The sequence below is a fragment of the Panulirus ornatus genome, chromosome 24 (assembly GCF_036320965.1).
Source record: "Panulirus ornatus isolate Po-2019 chromosome 24, ASM3632096v1, whole genome shotgun sequence".
Lineage (NCBI taxonomy): Eukaryota > Metazoa > Arthropoda > Malacostraca > Decapoda > Palinuridae > Panulirus > Panulirus ornatus.
The window spans coordinates 16,899,726-16,922,286 of NC_092247.1; the positions used below are offsets into that span (position 1 = coordinate 16,899,726).

General features: G+C 41.4%; 1 protein-coding gene across 2 annotated transcripts in view; it reads right to left on the minus strand.

Annotated features, from left to right (window-relative positions):
- The window catches only part of LOC139757125 (calcium-independent phospholipase A2-gamma-like), a 174,311-nt gene that overhangs the window by 96,409 nt on the left and 55,341 nt on the right, over window positions 1-22,561 (minus strand). The gene's annotated exons all lie outside the window — the stretch shown is intronic.

A 22,561-nucleotide genomic window follows, 5' to 3' on the forward strand; every position in this document is an offset into this window, starting at 1 on the left:
ATCAAAAATCTACAATAGGTCTAAGGGTAGGAAGGTAGGACAATAACAGAACAAGTTAAAAGTAAAATGAGTAATAACTAAGAGCTGTGATAAGAAATTGCAGTTCAGATATATGACAAAATTGAACTAAGTAACAAGAAAAACAATGTTAGAAGAGGTACCGTATGAACATCTTCATGCAGCAAGTACTCAAGCCCAGCGTGAAATTATGTGCCAAAGGACTGAATGGATGTAGCAATTATTCCATGATATAAGTGTAGAGCCCCTTAAAGCTTGGTAAGAAAAAACATGGGAGGGCCATTTTAGGAGTTGGAGGACCTGTGTACGTATCATACAACAGCAAATGAGATTCAGAGTGATACTACAAGTATGATAAGAAATAGAGTTGATTCATCCAGGCATAAAGATGTGTATGAAAATCTAGTATTTACCATTCAAACTCACACCCCAACTTTCACTCAAACTTACACTCCAACTAACCTGTCTCTTTTTGCTATTTTCATTCACATTTACTCTCAATTTTCATTTTTCACACATTCTCCCAAACTCAGACACCAACTTCTGCAGTTTCTCACTTGAAATTGTCATGAGTGCTATAGCATCAGCAAACAACTGATTCATCTCTCAGGCCCCTACCCTAGGAAACTGCATACCTACTACTCCCTCCATGACCCTTGTATTCACTTTCGTCATCAATCCATAACTGATTAAACAGCCTTACAGACATCACACACCACTACAGCAAACCCACCTTTACATGGGGCCATTCACCCTCCACTCTATCCACTCACATACACATCTTGGCTTCTTGATAAAAACTCTTAACTGCTTCTAATTGCTTTTGTCCCACACCACATATTCATAGCACCTTCCACAAAGATCTCTATCAACCTTATCATGTGCTTTCTCCATATCCATAAATGCCATATACAAATCCTTCTGTTTCTCTATGTATTTCTCACAAACATTCTTCAAAGCAAACACCTGATCTACACCCTCTACTACCCCTGAAACTGCACTGTTCTTCTGCAATCTGATGTTCTGTACAGGCCACCATCCTTTCAATCCCCACTCCCCAATACAACTCACCAGGTATAGTCAAAACACTGATACCTCTACAATTCTAACACACCTCTGTCCCAATTACTTTTATGCAATGGCACTATACATGCATTCCACCCAAAGTAAGGCATTTCACCTTGATCCATAGTTACAAAAGCCTAGCTAACCAATAAAGAATACTGTCACCTCATTTTTTAAGAAATTCATCAGCAATACCAGCCACTCTAGCCACTTGCCACATTTCATTGTATACAAGGTTTTCTCCATCCCTCATTTTATCAAACCACTTGCTTTGACTCTCTCACTTTGCAAATCTCCCTGACCCAAACATCTTTTCCATCTACCCCCTTTACCGACATTCCCATTTGTTCTCTTGTAGTATTTCTTATGCTATTAACCTTTCAAAACATCTTATTCTCCCTACGTCTACTAATGCTCATTCATCCCAACTCTCATTTGCCCTTTATCTAACCCCTGCATCTTCCTCTTGACCTCCTGATGCTTTCTCTTATACATCTTCCAATCACTTGCACTCCCTCCCTGTGAGCAATGCCTAAACACCTCTCTTTTTTCTTTAACTAGCAACTTTTCTTCATCATCCCACCACTCGCTACTCTTTCTCAACTGCTACCTCTCCCCTTCTGCATTCCACACACTTCTCTTGTAAAAGCCAGCACTGATTTCTAAATACATATCTCCCATTCCTCATCCATTCCCACTTTTTTATGTTTACTTTCACCTTTTTCTGTTCTACACTGAATCTCTCTTTGCATATTTTCATGCAAGTCTCTATTCCAAGCTCACTTTCTTTCACCACCCTCTTCTTACCCACACCAATTCCTCTTCTGAAAACCTCTATTAGTTTTCACCCTTGCCTCTACCATGAAATTATTACGCTTCCCACTAGCTTTGCCTCTCTGCAAATTCACTTCCATAAGTCTCCCTTTAACATGCTTATTTTAATGTTATCATTATTATTATGAATATCATTATCACCACTTTAATTCTTATTGCATAGTGGGTAAAAATGATAATAGATTGTGAAAAATGAGTGATTATCATTGCTCATGTACCTGGCCATGAGTAAAAAGATAAGAGACAGGTAGCAGTTGAACGAGTGTATCATCAGTTTTGATGCAAGAGACCAGCTTCTAATGATGGGTGATTTAAATGCAAAGGTGAATACTGTGGCAGTTGAGGGAATAAATGGGGGTATGGGACATTCAGTAAAGTGAAAGGAAGTGGTGAACAGCTTGTGGAGCTGTATGCTTAAAAAGGGCTGGTGATTGGGAACACCAGGTTTAAAACCAAATATATGTGTGTGAGTAGGAAACATGGCCAGTGGGCATTATTGGATTACATATTGGATTACATATCAATTGTTAGGTGTGCAAAAGAGATGCTTGTGGATGTAAATATACTGAGAAGGGCAAGTGCTGGGACGTCTAGTCATTACCTGGTGGAGGAAAGGCTGAAGGTTTGTAGAGGTTTTCTAGAAAGAAGGAAATGATATGGGCGATTAAGAAAATATTGAATGTGAGCTTGGAAAGGAGACTTCAGTGAAGAAATACTACTAACAGAATGTAGAATGGCAGAAGTGAAGAGTTAATGAAGCTAGAAGAGTGGGTGAGAAATGGTAGGTATTAGGGAAGCACTTCTGGTTTGTACAAGAGAAAGATATAGCATGCATAAGGCTGGGTGGGAAGTTGAGAAAGGATAGTGAGTAGTGGGATAACAAAGTAAAGTTCTAATGCAAGACAAAAGAGAGGTATATTGGTGGTACTTACAGGGAAGGGGTACAAATGATTGGGAGATGTATAAGAGAAAGTGGCAGGAGGTCACAAGGAAGGTATAAGAACTGAAAAAGAGGGCAAATGAGAATTGAGGACAATGTGTGGTGTGAGGTGGTTTGATCGAGTAAGTAACGTAAGGGTAAGAGAGATGTGTGGAAATAAAAAGAGCGTGGTTGAGAGAGCAGAAGAGGGTGTTTTGAAATGGTTCGGGCACATGGAGAGAATGAGTGAGGAAAGATTGACCAAGAGAATATATGTGTCGGAGGTGGAGGGAACGAGGAGAAGAGGGAGACCAAATTGGAGGTGGAAAGATGGAGTGAAAAAGATTTTGTGTGATCGGGGCCTGAACATGCAGGAGGGTGAAAGGAGGGCAAGGAATAGAGTGAATTGGAGCGATGTGGTATACCGGGGTTGACGTGCTGTCAGTGGATTGAATCAAGGCATGTGAAGCGTCTGGGGTAAACCATGGAAAGCTGTGTAGGTATGTATATTTGCGTGTGTGGACGTATGTATATACATGTGTATGGGGGTGGGTTGGGCCATTTCTTTCGTCTGTTTCCTTGCGCTACCTCGCAAACGCGGGAGACAGCGACAAAGCAAAAAAAAAAAGTTATCAATAAACTTCTAGGAGAATAAGATGTTTTGGAAGGTTACTAGAGTGAAAAAAGAAGAAAACAAATGGGGACATGAGTGAAAGTGGCAAACAGGGAAGGAGATAGTGTTGAGGTGAGGAGGAGACGAAGCAAGCATTTTGCTGAATGAGTTTGATGATAGGGTGGCAGTTATAAGGTATCTGGGTCATGGAGATATGCTAAGTGAGAAAGTCATGGAAAGCAGTTTAGTGAAGAGAGAAGAGGTGGTGATAGTCTTGCTTAAGATAAAATGTGGCAAGACAGCTGGGCTTGTAGTGGATAGTATTTCAGTTGCATTTCTTAAGAAAGTGGGTAACTGTGTTGTTCACTGGTTAGTTAGGATTTTCAGTGTGTATGGATCATGGTGTGAAGCCTGAATTTTGGTGGAATGCATGTTTAGTGTCCCTGAATAAAGAAACGGGGGACAAAGGTGAGTGTTCAAACTAAAGAGGTATAAGTTTGTTGAGCATACCTAACAAGATGTATGGGAGAGTGGCGATTAAGAGATGAAGGCATGTACAGAACATCATACTGGTAAGAAACAATGTGGATTCAGAAGTAGAGGATGTATAAATCAGGTGTTTGCTTTCAAGAGTGTGTGAGAGAAGTGCTTGCTGATGACACAGCACTGGTAGCAGATTCAAGTTAGAAGTTGTTGAATAAGTTCAGGATTTTATGAAACAAGGAAGTTGAAGGCAAAATGAAAAAGCAAAGTAATAAATCTAGAACGAGAGAGAGAGAGAGAGAGAGAGAGAGAGAGAGAGAGAGAGAGAGAGAGAGAGAGAGAGAGAGAGAGAGAGAGAGAGAGAGAGAGACAGGATATGGTTAGATGGGGTACAAGTTTCAATGGAGAAAATCTGGAAGAAGTGGAGTCTCTTAGATAACTGGGAGTGGACATGGTAGCACCTGGAACCATGATATCGGAAGTGAGTCATAGAATAGGTGACAGGGAGAAGGTTCTGGAATCACAAGGATCTTGTGGAAAGAGAGGTCATTATGTTTAAAGATTCAGCAGTCCTAACAATGTTGTATGGATGTGACGCATGTCCTATAGATGAGGATGTGCAGAGGAGGGTGGATGTAATGAAAATTAAATGTTTAAGGTCAATACATGGTGTAAAGCAGTTTGGTAAAAGGGTAAGAGAGAAGTGAGCAAATAAGAAGAGTGTAGCTGTGAGAGCTGAGCAGGGTGTGATGAAATGGCTTGGACATAAGGAGAGAACGAGTGAGGAGAGGTTGACAAAGAGGATATATGTGTCAGAGGTGGAGGAGAGAAAGAAAAGGGAGAGAACAAACTGGAGATCGAATGATGAAGAGAAAAAGGTTTGGAGTGATTGATACCTGTAAACACAAAATGATGAAAGGTGTGCAAGAGAGAGAGAGAGAGAGTAAATTGGAAAGATGTGGCATACAGGGGTCAACGTACCATCAATGGACTGAACCAGGGCATGTGAAGTGACCAGGGGAAACCATAGAGAGGTTTCTGGGGCCTGGTTGTGGATGGGACTATGGTTTTGGTGAGCGGTATATGACAGCTAGAAAATGAACATGAGCAAAGGCAGCCTTTCTTCGTATGTTCATCACACTACCTCAACATGGGAAACAGCAAACAAGTACGAAAAATATCTATACACACACATACACACACATAGTGCCACTGTACAAAGGCAAAGGGGATAAAGGCGAGTGTTCAAATTACAGAGGTATAATTTTCTTGAGTATTCCTGGGAAAGTATATAGGAGGGTATTGATTGAGAAGGAGAAGACATGTACATAGCATCAGATTGGGAAGATAAGAATGGTTTCAGAAGTGGTAGAGGATGTGTGGATCAGGTGTTTGAAGAATGTACGTGAGAAATACTTAGAAAATCAAATGGATTTGTATGTACCATTTATGGATCTGGAGAAGGCATATGATAGAGTTAATAGAGATGCTCTGTGGAAGGTACGAAGAGCATATGATTTGTAAGGTAAGCTGCTGGAAGCAGTGAAAAGGTTTCATCGAAGATGTAAGGCATATGTGTGTGAGTGGGAAGAAAGGAAGGTGTTTGGTTCCCAGTGAATGTCAGTTTGTGGCAGGGGTGCATGATATCTCCATGGTTGTTTAATATGTTTATGGATGGGGTTGTTAGGGAGGTGAATGAAAGAGTTTTGAAGAGAGGGGCAAGTATGCAGTCTGTTGTGGATGAGAGGTTTTGGGAAGTGAGTCAGTTGTTGTTCGCTGATGATACAGTGTGGGTGACTGAGTCGGATGAGAAACTGCAGAAGTTGATGACTGAGTTTGGTAAAGTGTGTGAAAGAAGAAAGCTGAGAGTAAATGTAAGTAAGAGCCAGGTCATTAGGTACAGTAGGATTGAGGAACAAGTAAATTGGGAGGTAAGTTTGAATGGAAAAAATTGGAGGAAGTGAAGTGTTTTAGATATCTGGGAGTGGATTTAGCAGTGGATGGAACTATGGAAGCAAGTGAGTCACAGGGTGGGGGAGGGGTGAAGGTTCTGGTAGAGTTAAAGAATGTGTGGAAGGCAAGAACATTATCTCAGAGAGCAAACATGGGTATGTTTGAAGAAATAGTGGTTCCAACAATGTTATATGGTTGTGAGGCGTGGGCTGTAGATAGAGTTGTGCGGAGGAGGATGGATGGGTTAGAAATGAGATGTTTGAGGACAATAAGAGGTGTGAGGTGGTTTGATCGGGTAAGTAATGAAATGGTAAGAGTGATGCGTGGTAATAATCAATCAATACCCTACCATATAATTTACCAGGAATACTCAACAAACTTATACCTCTGTCATTTGAGCACTCTATCTTACCCCTTTGCCTTTGTACAATGGCACTATGCACACATTCCGCCAATCCTCAGGCACCTCACCATGAATCATACATACATCAAATAACCTTACCAACCAGTCAACAATAGTCACCCCCTTTTTTAATAAATTCCACCGCAATACCATCCAAACCTGCTGCCTTGCCGGCTTTCATCTTCCGCAAAGCTTTCACTACCTCTTCTCTGTTTACCAAATCATTTTCCTTAACCCTCTCACTTTGCACACACCTCGACCAAAACACCCTATATCTGCCACTCTATCATCAAACACATTCAACAAACCTTCAAAATACTCACTCCATCTCCTTCTCACATTACCACTACTTGTTATATATATATATATATATATATATATATATATATATATATATATATATATATATATATATATATATATATGGGGTGAGAGAGTATCATTAAATTTTAGGGAGAATAAAAAGATGTTTTGGAAGGAGGTAAATAAAGTGCGTAAGACTAGGGAGCAAATGGGAACTTCAGTGAAGGGCGCAAATGGGGAGGTGATAACAAGTAGTGGTGATGTGAGAAGGAGATGGAGTGAGTATTTTGAAGGTTTGTTGAATGTGTTTGATGATAGAGTGGCAGATATAGGGTGTCTTGGTCGAGGTGGTGTGCAAAGTGAGAGGGTTAGGGAAAATGATTTGGTAAACAGAGAAGAGGTAGTGAAAGCTTTGCGGAAGATGAGAGCCGGCAAGGCAGCAGGTTTGGATGGTATTGCAGTGGAATTTATTAAAAAAGGGGGTGACTGTATTGTTGACTGGTTGGTAAGGTTATTTAATGTATGTATGACTCATGGTGAGGTGCCTGAGGATTGGCGGAATGCGTGCATAGTGCCATTGTACAAAGGCAAAGGGGATAAGAGTGAGTGCTCAAATTACAGAGGTATAAGTTTGTTGAGTATTCCGGGTAAATCATATGGGAGGGTATTGGTTGAGAGGGTGAAGGCATGTACAGAGCATCAGATTGGGGAAGAGCAGTGTGGTTTCAGAAGTGGTAGAGGATGTGTGGATCAGGTGTTTGCTTTGAAGAATGTATGTGAGAAATACTTAGAAAAGCAAATGGATTTGTATGTAGCATTTATGGATCTGGAGAAGGCATATGATAGAGTTGATAGAGATGCTCTGTGGAAGGTATTAAGAATATATGGTGTGGGAGGAAAGTTGTTAGAAGCAGTGAAAAGTTTTTATCGAGGATCTAAGGCATGTGTACGTGTAGGAAGAGAGGAAAGTGATTGGTTCTAAGTGAATGTAGGTTTGTGGCAGGGGTGTGTGATGTCTCCATGGTTGTTTAATTTGTTTATGGATGGGGTTGTTAGGGAGGTAAATGCAAGAGTTTTGGAAAGAGGGGCAAGTATGAAGTCTGTTGGGGATGAGAGAGCTTGGGAAGTGAGTCAGTTGTTGTTCGCTGATGATACAGCGCTGGTGGCTGATTCATGTGAGAAACTGCAGAAGCTGGTGACTGAGTTTGGTAAAGTGTGTGGAAGAAGAAAGTTAAGAGTGAATGTGAATAAGAGCAAGGTTATTAGGTACAGTAGGGTTGAGGGTCAAGTCAATTGGGAGGTGAGTTTGAATGGAGAAAAACTGGAGGAAGTGAAGTGTTTTAGATATCTGGGAGTGCGTCTGGCAGCGGATGGAACCATGGAAGTGGAAGTGGATCATAGGGTGGGGGAGGGGGCGAAAATTCTGGGGGCCTTGAAGAATGTGTGGAAGTCGAGAACATTATCTCGGAAAGCAAAAATGGGTATGTTTGAAGGAATAGTGGTTCCAACAATGTTGTATGGTTGCGAGGCGTGGGCTATGGATAGAGTTGTGCGCAGGAGGATGGATGTGCTGGAAATGAGATGTTTGAGGACAATGTGTGGTGTGAGGTGGTTTGATCGAGTGAGTAACGTAAGGATAAGAGAGATGTGTGGAAATAAAAAGAGCGTGGTTGAGAGAGCAGAAGAGGGTGTTTTGAAGTGGTTTGGGCACATGGAGAGGATGAGTGAGGAAAGATTGACCAAGAGGATATATGTGTCGGAGGTGGAGGGAACGAGGAGAAGAGGGAGACCAAATTGGAGGTGGAAAGATGGAGTGAAAAAGATTTTGTGTGATCGGGGCCTGAACATGCAGGAGGGTGAAAGGAGGGAAAGGAATAGAGTGAATTGGAGCGATGTGGTATACCGGGGTTGACGTGCTGTCAGTGGATTGAATCAAGGCATGTGAAGTGTCTGGGGTAAACCATGGAAAGCTGTGTAGGTATGTATATTTGCGTGTGTGGACGTATGTATATACATGTGTATGGGGGGGGGGGTTGGACCATTTCTTTCGTCTGTTTCCTTGCGCTACCTCGCAAACGCGGGAGACAGCGACAAAGTATAATAAAAAAAAATAATAATAATATATACATACATATATATATATATATATATATATATATATATATATATATATATATATATATATATATATATATATAAAATATATATATATATTTTTTTTTCTTGCTTTGTCGCTGTCTCCCGCGTTTGCGAGGCAGCGCAAGGAAACACACGAAAGAAATGGCCCAACCCACCCCCATACACATGTATATACATACGTCCACACACGCAAATATACATACCTACACAGCTTTCCATGGTTTACCCCAGACGCTTCAAATGCCCTGATTCAATCCATGGCAGCACGTCAACCCCGGTATACCACATTGATCCAATTCACTCTAATCCTTGCCCTCCTTTCACCCTCCTGCATGTTCAGGCCCCGATCACACAAAATCTTTTTCACTCCATCTTTCCACCTCCAATTTGGTCTTCCACTTCTCCTCGTTCCCTCCACCTCCGACACATATATCCTCTTGGTCAATCTTTCCTCACTCATTCTCTCCATGTGCCCAAACCATTTCAAAACACCCTCTTCTGCTCTCTCAACCACACTCTTTTCATTTCCACACATCCCTCTTACCCTTACGTTACTTACTCGATCAAACCACCTCACACCACACATTGTCCTCAAACATCTCATTTCCAGCACATCCATCCTCCTGCGCACAGCTCTATCCATAGCCCACGCCTCGCAACCATACAACATTGTTGGAACCACTATTCCTTCAAACATACCCATTTTTGCTTTCCGAGATAATGTTCTCGACTTCCACACATTCTTCAAGGCTCCCAGGATTTTCGGCCCCTCCCCCACCCTATGATCCACTTCCGCTTCCATGGTTCCATCCGCTGCCAGATCCACTCCCAGATATCTAAAACACTTTACTTCCTCCAGTTTTTCTCCATTCAAACTTACCTCCCAATTGACTTGACCCTCAACCCTACTGTACCTAATAACCTTGCTCTTATTCACATTTACTCTTAACTTTCTTCTTTCACACACTTTACCAAACTCAGTCACCAGCTTCTGCAGTTTCTCACATGAATCAGCCACCAGTGCTGTATCATCAGCAAACAACAACTGACTCACTTCCCAAGCTCTCTCATCCACAACAGACTTCATACTTGCCCCTCTTTCCAAAACTCTTGCATTCACCTCCCTAACAACCCCATCCATAAACAAATTAAACAACCATGGAGACATCACACACCCCTGCCACAAACCTACATTCACTGAGAACCAATCACTCTCCTCTCTTCCTACACGTACACATGCCTTACATCCTCGATAAAAACTTTTCATTGCTTCTAACAACTTGCCTCCCACACCATATATTCTTAATACCTTCCACAGAGCATCTCTATCAACTCTATCATATGCCTTCTCCAGATCCATAAATGCTACATACAAATCCATTTGCTTTTCTAAGTATTTCTCACATACATTCTTCAAAGCAAACACCTGATCCACACATCCTCTACCACTTCTGAAAACCACACTGCTCTTCCCCAATCTGATGCTCTGTACATGCCTTCACCCTCTCAATCAATACCCTCCCATACAATTTACCAGGAATACTCAACAAACTTATACCTCTGAAATTTGAGCACTCACTCTTATCCCCTTTGCCTTTGTACAATGGCACTATGCACGCATTCCGCCAATCCTCTGGCACCTCACCATGAGCATACATACATTAAATAACCTTACCAACCAGTCAATAATACAGTCACCCCCTTTTTAATAAATTCCACTGCAATACCATCCAAACCTGCTGCCTTGCCAGCTTTCATCTTCTGCAAAGCTTTCACTACCTCTTCTCTGTTTACCAAATCATTTTCCCTAATCCTCTCACTTTGCACACCACCTCGACCAAAACACCCTATATCTGCCACTCTATCATCAAACACATTCAACAAACCTTCAAAATACTCACTCCATCTCCTTCTCACATCACCACTACTTGTTATCACCTCCCCATTTGCGCCCTTCACTGAAGTTCCCATTTGCTCCCTAGTCTTACGCACTTTATTTACCTCCTTCCAGAACATCTTTTTATTCTCCCTAAAATTTAATGATACTCTCTCACCCCAACTCTCATTTGCCCTTTTTTTCACCTCTTGCACCTTTCTCTTGACCTCCTGTCTCTTTCTTTTATACATCTCCCACTCAATTGCATTTTTTCCCTGCAAAAATCGTCCAAATGCCTCTCTCTTCTCTTTCACTAATACTCTTACTTCTTCATCCCACCACTCACTACCCTTTCTAATCAACCCACCTCCCACTCTTCTCATGCCACAAGCATCTTTTGCGCAAGCCATCACTGATTCCCTAAATACATCCCATTCCTCCCCCACTCCCCTTACCTCCTTTGTTCTCACCTTTTTCCATTCTGTACTCAGTCTCTCCTGGTACTTCCTCACACAAGTCTCCTTCCCAAGCTCACTTTCTCTCACCATCCTCTTCACCCCAACATTCATTCTTCTTTTCTGAAAACCCATACAAATCTTCACCTTAGCCTCCACAAGATAATGATCAGACATCCCTCCAGTTGCACCTCTCAGCACATTAACATCCAAAAGTCTCTCTTTCGTGCGCCTGTCAATTAACACGTAATCCAATAACGCTCTCTGGCCATCTCTCCTACTTACATACGTATACTTATGTATATCTCGCTTTTCAAACCAGGTATTCCCAGTCACCAGTCCTTTTTCAGCAGATAAATCTACAAGCTCTTCACCATTTCCATTTACAACACTGAACACCCCCTTTACACCAATTATTCCCTCAACTGCCACATTACTCACCTTTGAATTCAAATCACCCATCACTATAACCCGGTCTCGTGCATCAAAACCACTAACACACTCATTCAGCTGCTCCCAAAACACTTGCCTCTCATGATCTTTCTTCTCATGCCCAGGTGCATATGCACCAATAATCACCCATCTCTCTCCATCAACTTTCAGTTTTACCCATATTAATCGAGAATTTACTTTCTTACATTCTATCACATACTCCCACAACTCCTGTTTCAGGAGTACTGCTACTCCTTCCCTTGCTCTTGTCCTCTCACTAACCCCTGACTTTACTCTCAAGACATTCCCAAACCACTCTTCCCCTTTACCCTTGAGCTTCGTTTCACTCAGAGCCAAAACATCCAGGTTCCTTTCCTCAAACATACTACCTATTTCTCCGTTTTTCACATCTTGGTTACATCCACATACAATTAGACACCCCAGTCTGAGCCTTCGAGGAGGATGAGCACTCCCCGCATGACTCCTTCTTCTGTTTCCCATTTTAGAAAGTTAAAAAATACAATATATAAATATATATTATTTATTTATTTATCTTGCTTTGTCGCTGTCTCCAGCATTAGCGAGGTAGCGCAAGGAAACAGACGAAAGAATGGCCCAACCCACCCACATACACATGTATATACATACACGTCCACTCACGCAAATATACATACCTATACATCTCAATGTACACATACATACACACACACAGACATATACATATATACACATGTACATAATTCATACTGTCTGCCTTTATTTATTCCCATCGCCACCCTGCCACACATGGAATAACAACCCTCTCTCCCCTCATGTGTGCGAGGTAGCGCTAGGAAAAGACACCAAAAGCCCCATTCATTCACACTCAGTCTCTAGCTGTCATGTAATAATGCACCGAAACCACAGCTCCCTTTCCACATCCAGGCACCACACAACTTTCCATGGTTTACCCCAGAGGCTTCACATGCCCTGGTTCAATCCACTGACAGCACGTCGACCCCGGTATACCACATCGTTCCAATTCACTCTATTCCTTGCACGCCTTTCACCCCCCCTGCATCTTCAGGCCCCGATCACTCAAAATCTTTTTCACTCCATCTTTCCACCTCCAGTTTGGTCTCCCACTTCTCCTCGTTCCCTCCACCTCTGACACATATATCCTCTTGGTCAATCTTTCCTCACTCATTCTCTCCATGTGACCAAACCATTTCAAAACACCCTCTTCTGCTCTCTCAACCACACTCTTTTTTATTTCCACACATCTCTCTTACCCTTACATTACTTACTCGATCAAACCATCTCCCACCACATACTGTCCTCAAACATCTCATTTCCAGCACATCCATCCTCCTGCGCACAACTCTATCCATAGCCCACGCCTCGCAACCATACAACAATGTTGGAACCACTATTCCTTCAAACATACCCATTTTTGCTTTCCGAGATTATGTTCTCGACTTCCACACATTCTTCAAGGCTCCCAGAATTTTTGCCCCCTCCCCTACCCTATGATTCACTTCTGCTTCCATGGTTCCATCCGCTTCCAGATCCTCTCCCAGATATCTAAAACACTTTACTTCCTCCAGTTTTTCTCCATTCAAACTTACCTCACAATTGACTTGACCCTCAACCCTACTGTACCTAATAACCTTGCTCTTTTTCACATTTACTCTTAACATTCTTCTTTCACACACTTTACCAAACTCAGTCACCAGCTTCTACAGCTTCTTACATGAATCAGCCGCCAGCGCTGTATCATCAGCGAACAACTGACTCACTTCCCAAGCTCTCTCATCCACAACAGACTGCATACTTGTCCCTCTGTCCAAAACTCTTGCACTCACCTCCCTAACAACCCCATCCATAAACAAAATAAACAGCCATGGAGACATCACACACCCCTGCCGCAAACCTACATTCACTGAGAACCAATCACTTTCCTCTCTTCCTACACGTACACATGCCATACATCCTCGATAAAAACTTTTCACTACTTCTAACAACTTGCCTCCCACACCATATATTCTTAAAACCTTCTACAGAGCATCTCTATCAACTCTATCATATGCTTTCTCCATATCCATAAATGCTACATACAAATCCATTTGTTTTACTAAGTATTTCTCACATACATTCTTCAAAGCAAACACCTGATCTACACATCCTCTACCACTTCTGAAACCACACTCCTCTTCCCCAATCTGATGCTCTGTACATGCCTTCACCCTCTCGATCAATACCCTCCCATATAATTTACCAGGAATACTCAACAAACTTATACCTCTGTAATTTGAGCACTCACTCTTATCCCCTTTGCCTTTGTACAATGGCACTATGCAAGCATTCCGCCAATCCTCAGGCACCTCACCATGAATCATACATATATTAAATAACCTTACCAACCAGTCAACAATACAGTCACCCCCTTTTTTAATAAATTCCACTGCAATACCATCCAAACCTGCTGCCTTGCCCGCTTTCATCTTCCGTAAAGCTTTTACTACCTCTTCTCTATTTACCAAATCATTTTCCCTAACCCTATCACTTTGCACACCACCTCGACCAAAACACCCTATATCTGCCACTCTATCATCAAACACATTCAACAAACCTTCAAAATACTCACTCCATCTCCTTCTCACATCACCACTACTTGTTATCATCTCCCCATTTGCCCCCTTCACTGAAGTTCCCATTTGCTCCCTTGTCTTACACACTTTATTTACCTCCTTCCAAAACATCTTTTTATTCTCACTAAAATTTAATGATACTCTCTCACCCTAACACTCATTTGCCCTTTTTTTCACCTCTTGCACCTTTCTCTTGACCTCCTGTCTCTTTCTTATATATATATATATATATATATATATATATATATATATATATATATATATATATATATATATATATATATATATATATATATATATTTTTTTTTTTATTATACTTTGTTCCTGTCTCCCGCGTTTGCGAGGTAGCGCAAGGAAACAGACGAAAGAAATGGCCCAACCCCCCCCATACACATATATATACATACGTCCACACACGCAAATATACATACCTACACAGCTTTCCATGGTTTACCCCAGACGCTTCACATGACTTGATTCAATCCACTGACAGCACGTCAACCCCGGTATACCACATTGCTCCAATTCACTCTATTCCTTGCCCTCCTTTCACCCTCCTGCATGTTCAGGCCCCGATCACACAAAATCTTTTTCACTCCATCTTTCCACCTCCAATTTGGTCTCCCTCTTCTCCTCGTTCCCTCCACCTCTGACACATATATCCTCTTGGTCAATCTTTCCTCACTCATTCTCTCCATGTGCCCAAACCACTTCAAAAACACCCTCTTCTGCTCTCTCAACCACGCTCTTTTTATTTCCACACATCTCTCTTACCCTTACGTTACTCACTCGATCAAACCACCTCACACCACACATTGTCCTCAAACATCTCATTTCCAGCACATCCATCCTCCTGCGCACAACTCTATCCATAGCTCACGCCTCGCAACCATACAACATTGTTGGAACCACTATTCCTTCAAACATACCCATTTTTGCTTTCCGAGATAATGTTCTCGACTTCCACACTTTCTTCAAGGCCCCCAGAATTTTCGCCCCCTCCCCCACCCTATGATCCACTTCCGCTTCCATGGTTCCATCCGCTGCCAGATGCACTCCCAGATATCTAAAACACTTCACTTCCTCCAGTTTTTCTCCATTCAAACTCACCTCCCAATTGACTTGACCCTCAACCCTACTGTACCTAATAACCTTGTATATATATATATGCATGTATATGGTGTGGGAGGCAAGTTGTTAGAAGCAGTGAAAAGTTTTTATCGAGGATGTAAGGCATGTGTACGTGTAGGAAGAGAGGAAAGTGATTGGTTCTCAGTGAATGTAGGTTTGCGGCAGGGGTGTGTGATGTCTCCATGGTTGTTTAATTTGTTTATGGATGGGGTTGTTAGGGAGGTGAATGCAAGAGTTTCGGAAAGAGGGGCAAGGATGAAGTCTGTTGGGGATGAGAGAGCTTGGGAAGTGAGTCAGTTGTTGTTCGCTGATGATACAGCGCTGGTGGCTGATTCATGTGAGAAACTGCAGAAGCTGGTGACTGAGTTTGGTAAAGTGTGTGAAAGAAGAAAGTTAAGAGTAAATGTGAATAAGAGCAAGGTTATTAGGTACAGTAGGGTTGAGGGTCAAGTCAATTGGGAGGTGAGTTTGAATGGAGAAAAACTGGAGGAAGTGAAGTGTTTTAGATATCTGGGAGTGGATCTGGCAGCGGATGGAAACATGGAAGCGGAAGTGGATCATAGGGTGGGGGAGGGGGCGAAAATTCTGGGAGCCTTGAAGAATGTGTGGAAGTCGAGAACATTATCTCGGAAAGCAAAAATGGGTATGTTTGAAGGAATAGTGGTTCCAACAATGTTGTATGGTTGCGAGGCGTGGACTATGGATAGAGTTGTGCGCAGGAGGATGGATGTGCTGGAAATGAGATGTTTGAGGACAATGTGTGGTGTGAGGTGGTTTGATCGAGTAAGTAACGTAAGAGTAAGAGAGATGTGTGGAAATAAAAAGAGCGTGGTTGAGAGAGCAGAAGAGGGTGTTTTGAAATGGTTTGGTCACATGGAGAGAATGAGTGAGGAAAGATTGACCAAGAGGATATATGTGTCGGAGGTGGAGGGAACGAGGAGAAGAGGGAGACCAAATTGGAGGTGGAAAGATGGAGTGAAAAAGATTTTGTGTGATCGGGGCCTGAACATGCAGGAGGGTGAAAGGAGGGCAAGGAATAGAGTGAATTGGAGCGATGTGGTATACCGGGGTTGACGTGCTGTCAGTGGATTGAATCAAGGCATGTGAAGCGTCTGGGGTAAACCATGGAAAGCTGTGTAGGTATGTATATTTGCGTGTGTGGACGTGTATGTATATACATGTGTATGGGGGTGGGTTGGGCCATTTCTTTCGTCTATATATATATATATATATATATATATATATATATATATATATATATATATATTTTTTTTTTTGCTTTGTCGCTGTCTCCCGCGTTTGCGAGGTATTATCCCTGGGGATAGGGGAGAAAGAATACTTCCCACGCATTCCTCACTTGTCGTAGAAGGTGACTAAAGGGGACAGGAGCGGGGGGCTAGAAACCCTCCCCTCCTTGTATTTTAACTTTCTAAAAGGGGAAACAGAAGGAGTCATGCAGGGAGTGCTCATCTTCCTCGAAGGCTCAGATTGGGGTGTCTAAATGTGTTTCGATGTAACCAAGATGAGAAAAAAGGAGAGATAGGTAGTATGTTTGAGGAAAGGAACCTGGATGTTTTGGCTCTGAGTGAAATGAAGCTCAAGGGTAAATGAGAAGAGTGGTTTGGGAATGTCTTGGGAGTAAAGTCAGGGGCTAGTGAGAGGACAAGAGCAAGGGAAGGAGCAGCACTACTCCTGAAACAGGAGTTGTGGGAGTATGTGATAGAGTGTAAGAAAGTAAATTATAGACTGATATGGGTAAAACTGAAAGTTGATGGAAAGAGATGGGTGATTATTGGTGCATATGCACCTGAGCATGAGAAGAAAGATCATGAGAGGCAAGTGTTTTAGGAGCAGCTGAATGAGTGTGTTAGTGGTTTTGATGCACAAGACCGGGTTATAGTGATGGGCGACTTCAATGCAAAAGGTGAGTAATGTGGCAGTTGAGGGAATAATTGGTATACATGGGGTGTTCAGTGTTGTAAATGGAAATGGTGAAGAGCTTGCAGATTTATGTGCTGAAAAAGGACTGGTGATTGGGAATACCTGGTATAAAAAGCAAGATATACATAAGTATATGTATGTAAGTAGGAGAGATGGCCAGAGAGCGTTATTGGATTACGTGTTACTGTGTTACTGTGCTGAGAGGTGCAACTAGAGGGAAGTCTGATCATTACCTTGTGGAGGCGAAGGTGAAGATTTGTAGGGGTTTTCAGAAAAGAGGAGAGAATGTTGGGGTGAAGAGGGTGGTGAGAGTAAGTGAGCTTGGGAAGGAGACTTGTGTGAGGAAGTACCAGGAGAGACTGAGTACAGAATGGAAAAAGGTGAGAACAAAGGACGTAAGGGGAGTGGGGGAGGAATGGGATGTATTTAGGGAAGCAGTGATAGCTTGCGCAAAAGATGCTTGTGGCATGAGAAATGTGGGAGGTGGGTTGATTAGAAAGGGTAGTGAGTGGTGGGATGAAGAAGTAAGATTATTAGTGAAAGAGAAGAGAGAGGCATTTGGACGATTTTTGCAGGGAAAAAATGCAAATGAGTGGGAGATGTATAAAAGAAAGAGGCAGGAGATCAAGCGAAAGGCGAAAGTGGTGAAAACAAAGGCAAATGAGAGTTGGGGTGAGAGAGTATCATTAAATTTTAGGGAGAATAAAAAGATGTTTTGGAAGGAGGTAAACAAAGTGCGTAAGGCATGGGAGCAAATGAGAACTTCAGTGAAGGGGGCTAATGGTTAGGTGATACCAAGTAGTGGTGATGTGAGAAGGAGATTGAGTGAGTATTTTGAAGGTTTGCTGAATGTGTTTGATGATAGAGTGGCAGATATAGGGTGTTTTGGTCGAGGTGTTGTGCAAAGTGAGAGGGTTAGGGAAAATGATTTGGTAAACAGAGAGGAGGTAGTAAAAGCTTTGCAGAAGATGAAAGCGGGCAAGGCAGCAGGTTTGGATGGTATTGCAGTGGAATTTATTAAAAAAGGGGGTGACTGTATTGTTGACTGATTGGTAAGGTTATTTAATGTATGTATGATTCATGGTGAGGTGCCTGAGGATTAGTGGAATGCTTGCATAGTGCCATTGTACAAGGCAAAGAGGATAAGAGTGAGTGCTGAAATTACAGAGGTATAAGTTTGTTGAGTATTCCTGGTAAATTATATGGGAGGGTATTGATTGTGAGGGTGAAGGCATGTACAGAGCATCAGACTGGAGAAGAGCAGTGTGGTTTCAGAAGTGGTAGAGGATGTGTGGATCAGGTGTTTGCTTTGAAGAATGTATGTGAGAAATACTTAGAAAAGCAAATGGATTTGTATGTAGCATTTATGGATCTGGAGAAGGAATATGATAGAGTTGATAGAGATGCTCTGTGGAAGGTATTAAGAATATATGGTGTGGGAGGCAAGTTGTTAGAAGCAGTGAAAAGTTTTTATCGAGGATGTAAGGCATGTGTACGTGTAGGAAGAGAGGAAAGTGATTGGTTCTCAGTGAATGTAGGTTTGTGGCAGGGGTGTGTGATGTCTCCATGGTTGTTTAACTTGTTTATGGATGGGTTTGTTAGGGAGGTGAGTGCAAAAGTTTTGGAAAGAGGGGCAAGTATGAAGTCTGTTGTGGATGAGAGAGCTTGGGAAGTGAGTCAGTTGTTGTTTGCTGATGATACAGCGCTGGTGGCTGATTCATGTGAGAAACTGCAGAAGCTGGTGACTGAGTTTGGTAAAGTGTGTGAAAGAAGAAAGTTAAGAGTAAATGTGAATAAGAGCAAGGTTATTAGATACAGTAGGGTTGAGGGTCAAGTCAATTGGGAGGTAAGTTTGAATGGAGAAAAACTGGAGGAAGTAAAGTGTTTTAGATATCTGGGAGTGGATCTGGCAGCGGATGGAACCATGGAAGCAGAAGTGAATCATAGGGTGGGGGAGGGGGAGAAAATTCTGGGAACCTTGAAGAATGTGTGGAAGTTGAGAACATTATCTCGGAAAGCAAAAATGGGTATGTTTGAAGGAACAGTGGTTCTAACAATGTTGTATGGCTGCGAGGCATGGGCTATGGATAGAGTTGTGCGCAGGAGGATGGATGTGCTGGAAATGAGATGTTTGAGGACAATATTTGGTGTGAGGTGGTTTGATCGAGTAAGTAATGTAAGGGTAAGAGAGATGTGTGGAAATGAAAAGAGTGTGGTTGAGAGAGCAGAATAGGGTGTATTGAAATGGTTTGGTCACATAGAGAATGAGTGAGGAAAGATTGACCAAGAGGATATATGTGTCAGAGGTGGAGGGAACGAGGAGAAGTGGGAGACCAAATTGGAGGTGGAAAGATGGAGTGAAAAAGATTTTGAGTGATCAGGGCCTGAACATGCAGGAGGGTGAAAGGCGTGCAAGGAATAGAGTGAATTGGAACGATGTGGTATACCGGGGTCGACGTGCTGTCAATGGATTGAACCAGGGCATGTGAAGCATCTGGGGTAAACCATGGAAAGTTCTGTGGGGCCTGGATTTGGAAAGGAAGCTGTGGTTTCGGTGCATTATTACATGACAGCTAGAGACTGAGCGTGAACGAATGGGGCCTTTGTTGTCTTTTCCTAGCACTACCTCGCACACATGAGGGGGGAATGGGTTTTCATTCCATGTGTGGCAAGGTGGCGATGGAAATAAATAAAGGCAGACAGTATGAATTATGTACATGTGTACATATGTATATGTCTGTGTGTGTGCATATATATGTGTACATTGAGATGTATAGGTATGTATATTTGCGTGTGTGGACGTGTATGTAGATACATGTGTATGTGGGTGGGTTGGGCCATTCCTTCGTCTGTTTCCTTGCGCTACCTCGCTAACCTGGGAGACAGCGAGAAAGCAAAATAAATAAAATAAATATATATATATATATATACACAATTGGAAAGGATCACAATTTTGCGCGTGATCAAGATATTCCTATGAGTCCATGGGGAAAATGAAACATGAAAAGTTCCCAAGAGCACTTTCGTGTAATAATCACATCATCAGGGGAGACACAAGAGAGAAATATAACAGTCACTTGATATACATCAAAGGGACGAAGCTAGGACGCCATTTGGTACACGTGATTGTCCAAAACATACAATGAGCATCCATAAACTTATCATTTTACAAATTTTATCAACAATAAGGTTATCAAATTTGTATAGACCATCACTAATATTAAGATTATAATTCTTTGTGTATTTAATAATAGAAGATCAATGATATTTCTCTTGGTAATAGAGTTAGAGTTAATAACTGAGATGGCGTTACTCCAGTCAATGCAATGATCATAGTTTTTAACGTGATTAAATAAGGCATTTGATTCCTGTCCCGTTCTTATACTATATTTATGTTGCTTAAGTCTAACAGAAAGATCCTTACCAGTCTGACCAACATAAAATTTATCACAGTTTCCACAAGGCACTTTATAGATGCATCCAAGAGTATTTTCTGGTGAATTCCTGATTAAGATATTCTTTATAGTACTATTGTTGCTTAAGGCAACATTTACATTAAAGGATTTAAGCAACATGGGATGCAAAGTGAAATTATTATTAAAAGGGAGAACTAAAAAATTCTTGGTGTCAATGGGAGGTCTGGGCTCAACTCTATAAAATGATTTCTTTGCTAACTTAAGGGATTTATCAATGAAAGATCTAGGGTACTGTAACTTAGATCCAATAGAATATCTCTTCTCAAACTCATCATCAATAAACTCTGGACTGCAAACACTTAATGCCCTAGGGAACACAGATTGAAATGATGATAATTTAACTCTGTCATGTTGAGATAAGTAATAATGGATATATGAGCATACATTGGTGGGTTTTCTGTATATGCTAAACTTAAACTTGTTTCCTTGTCTATGGATCATGCAATCTAAAAATGGTAACATATTATTTTCATTTTCTACACTAAATTTGATGGAAGGTACTAAATTGTTAAGTAAGGGGAGAAATATTTGTAAATTTTCATTTGTTGGCCAAACACAAAGAACATCATCTATATACTTAAACCAAACTGCATTAGAAGGTAAGATATCCTTTAGTAATTTTGTTTCAAAAAATTCCATACAAAGATTACTTAGTACAGGTGAAAAAGGGTTACCCATTGCCATGCCAAATTACTGAGCATAATAATCCCCATTAAATTGAAATACACAGTCTTTTATACACAATTTTATCAGTTCAATGAAATTAGACTTTGAAACAGGTAAATGAATATCATCCAAGACATCAAATAAATATTCTAAAAGGTCATCAGCTGAACTTTAGTGAAAAGTGAGGAAACATCACAGCTAACTAGTTTGAAATCAAAATTAACATTGATATTGTTTAGCTTGTTGACTAAATCTACATTGCTCATGATATCAGAACTTGATACCTTACCCACTAAAGGGCTTAATAAAGAAACTAACCATTTTGACCAAGAGAAATATCATTGAATCTTCTATTATCAAATACACAAAGAATTATAATCTTAATATTAGTGATGGTCTATACCAATTAGATAACTTTATTGTTGATAAAATTTGTAAAATGATAAGTTTATGAACACTCGTATGTTTTGAACAATCACATGTTTACCAAATGGCTTCCTAGCTTCGTCTCTTCGATGTATATCAACTGACTGTTATATTTCTCTCTTGTGTCCCCCCTGATGATGTGATCATTACACGAAAGTGCACTTGGGAACTTTTCGTGTTTCATTTTCCCCGTGGACTCATACGAATATATACACAATATATATATATTTATATATTTTGCTTTGTCACTGTCTCCCGCGTTAGCGAGGTAGCGCAAGGAAACAGACGAAAGAATGGACCACCCCACCCACATACACATGTATGTACATACACGTCCACAAACGCAATTATACATACCTATACATCTCAACATATACATATACACATAGACATGTACACATAGACATATACATCTCTGGGCCAGGTGAGGGTATTCCCTCAAAGGCCCAGTCCTCTGTTCTTAACGCTACCTCACTAATGCAGGAAATGGCAAATAGTTTGAAAGAAAAAGAAAAGACATATACATATACACATGTATATAATTCATACTGTCTGCCTTAATTCATTCCCATCGCCACCCCGCCACACATGAAATAAAAACCCCCTCCCCCCTCATGGGTGCGAGGTAGTGCTAGGAAAAGACAACAAAGGCCACATTCGTTCGTACTCAGTCTCTAGCTGTCATATAATAATGCACCGAAACCACAGCTCCCTTTCCACATCCAGGCCCCACACAACTTTCCATGGTTTACCTCAGACGCTTCACATGCCCTGGTTCAATCCATCGACAGCAAGTCG